We start from the raw sequence: 2,948 nt of genomic DNA on the forward strand, positions 1-2,948 counted from the left end.
TCCAATGGCAAATTCATTGATGAAAATAAACTTTCCCCCACCCACACAGTGGCTAAAATCTGGTGTCCAAACACCCAACATGCCATGGACCTGCTGTGCATATATATACCCTCCATGCCCTCAGACTACAGACCATATATATACCCTCCATACCCTCATTCATAAACATGTTCACCAAAATAAGAAGATTTTCTCTTGTTTTGTAGATTTCAAAAAAGCATTCGACTCAATTTGGCATAACGGTCTGTTCCTGAAGTTGATTGAAAACGGTGTAGGGGGGAAAACATATGATATCATTAAAACAATGTATACCAATAATAAATGTGCGGTGAAAATGGTCAATATGGAAGCAGATGTCTTCCCCCAAAGTAGAGGGGTGAAACAGGGCTGCAGTCTCAGCCCCACCCTGTTTAACATTTATATTGATCAATTTGCAAAATCATTAGAACAATCCGATATCCCTGGACTCGCCCTCTCTGACACACAAATGAAATGCCTCCTGTTTGCAGATGATCTAATATTGCTAGCTCCATCGAAGGAGGAATTACAACAGCAAATGGATCATCTGCAAAGCTTCTGTCAGACCTGGACCCTGACAGCTCACCTGGAACCCTTCTGTCAGACCTGGGCCCTGACAGTTCATCTGGAACCCTTCTGTCAGACCTGGGCCCTGACAGCTCACCTGGAACCCTTCTGTCAGACCTGGACCCCGACAGTTCATCTGGAACCCTTCTGTCAGACCTGGACCCTGACAGTTCATCTGGAAAAGACCAGGATTATGATGTTCCAGAAACGACCCAGGGGTCAGGGAAACCCACACCGGTTCTTACTGGGCTCCACTGGCATAGAACACACACACAGCTACACATATTTGGGACTCAAAATTACTTCAACAGGAAATTTCAATCTGGCCATTAATGATCTCAGAGACAAAGGAAGAAACGCTTTCTATGCTATCAAAAAGTCTTCAAATATAGATATACCTGTTAGAATCTGGCTCAACATATTCAATTCAATAATAGAACCAATCATACTGTATGGTAGTGAAGTGTGGGGTCCTCTTGGAAATCAAGACTTTGATCAATGGGACAAACACCCAATAGAAACCCTACATGCGGAGATATGCAAGAGCATCCTGAGAGTCCACAGGAACACCCCCAACAACGGATGCCGAGCTGAGCTAGGCCAATTCCCCCTTTCAATTAGGATACAACAAAGAGCAGTCAAATTCTACAACCACCTAAAAACCAGCGATCCCAACTCCTACCATTACAAAGCCCTCCATTGAGAGGAGTCCCCTCAACCAGCTGGTCCTGAGGCTCACCTCCTCTAACAGGACAAGGCCTCAGGACAGCCCTCACATAATCTGGCCCAACCAAATCATAGCTAAAGAAAAAGAAAATTACATCAACTATTGGACATGTACCACGAAAACCCAAAACAAACTTCAATGCTATTTGTCTCTAAACAGACGGGACACGGTGGCAAACTATCTGAGCGCCGTGACTGATCCCAAACTGAGGAAGACATTAACAATGTACAGACTCAGTGACCACAGCCTGGCCCTAGAGACTGGTCCACACAGGCAGACCTGGCTGCCTAGAGAAGAGAGGCTGTGTCAGCTCTGTCCTCAGAGACAGGTGGAGACAGAGAGAAGAGAGGCTGTGTCAGCTCTGTCCTCAGAGACAGGTGGAGACAGAGAGAAGAGAGGCTGTGTCAGCTCTGTCCTCAGAGACAGGTGGAGACAGAGAGGAGAGAGGCTGTGTCAGCTCTGTCCTCAGAGACAGAGAGAAGAGAGGCTGTGTCAGCTCTGTCCTCAGAGACAGAGAGAAGAGAGGCTGTGTCAGCTCTGTCCTCAGAGACAGGTGGAGACAGAGAGAATAGAGGCTGTGTCAGCTCTGTCCTCAGAGACAGGTGGAGACAGAGGGAACAGAGGCTGTGTCAGCTCTGTCCTCAGAGACAGGTGGAGACAGAGAGAAGAGAGGCTGTGTCAGCTCTGTCCTCAGAGACAGAGAGAAGAGAGGCTGTGTCAGCTCTGTCCTCAGAGACAGAGAGAAGAGAGGCTGTGTCAGCTCTGTCCTCAGAGACAGGTGGAGACAGAGAGAATAGAGGCTGTGTCAGCTCTGTCCTCAGAGACAGGTGGAGACAGAGGGAAGAGAGGCTGTGTCAGCTCTGTCCTCAGAGACAGGTGGAGACAGAGAGAAGAGAGGCTGTGTCAGCTCTGTCCTCAGAGACAGGTGGAGACAGAGAGGAGAGAGGCTGTGTCAGCTCTGTCCTCAGAGACAGAGAGAAGAGAGGCTGTGTCAGCTCTGTCCTCAGAGACAGGTGGAGACAGAGAGGAGAGAGGCTGTGTCAGCTCTGTCCTCAGAGACAGAGAGAAGAGAGGCTGTGTCAGCTCTGTCCTCAGAGACAGAGAGAAGAGAGGCTGTGTCAGCTCTGTCCTCACAGACAGGTGGAGATAGAGAGAATAGAGGCTGTGTCAGCTCTGTCCTCAGAGACAGGTGGAGACGGAGAGAAGAGAGGCTGTGTCAGCTCTGTCCTCAGAGACAGAGAGAAGAGAGGCTGTGTCAGCTCTGTCCTCAGAGACAGGTGGAGACAGAGGGAAGAGAGGCTGTGTCAGCTCTGTCCTCACAGACAGGTGGAGACAGAGAGGAGAGAGGCTGTGCCAGCTCTGTCCTCAGAGACAGAGAGAAGAGAGGCTGTGTCAGCTCTGTCCTCAGAGACATGTGGAGACAGAGAGAAGAGAGGCTGTGTCAGCTCTGTCCTCAGAGACAGAGAGAAGAGAGGCTGTGTCAGCTCTGTCCTCAGAGACAGGTGGAGACAGAGAGAAGAGAGGCTGTGTCAGCTCTGTCCTCAGAGACAGGTGGAGACAGAGAGGAGAGAGGCTGTGTCAGCTCTGTCCTCAGAGACAGGTGGAGACAGAGAGGAGAGAGGCTGTGTCAGCTCTG

This window comes from Pseudochaenichthys georgianus, chromosome 15 (genome assembly GCF_902827115.2).
Source record: "Pseudochaenichthys georgianus chromosome 15, fPseGeo1.2, whole genome shotgun sequence".
NCBI lineage: Eukaryota > Metazoa > Chordata > Actinopteri > Perciformes > Channichthyidae > Pseudochaenichthys > Pseudochaenichthys georgianus.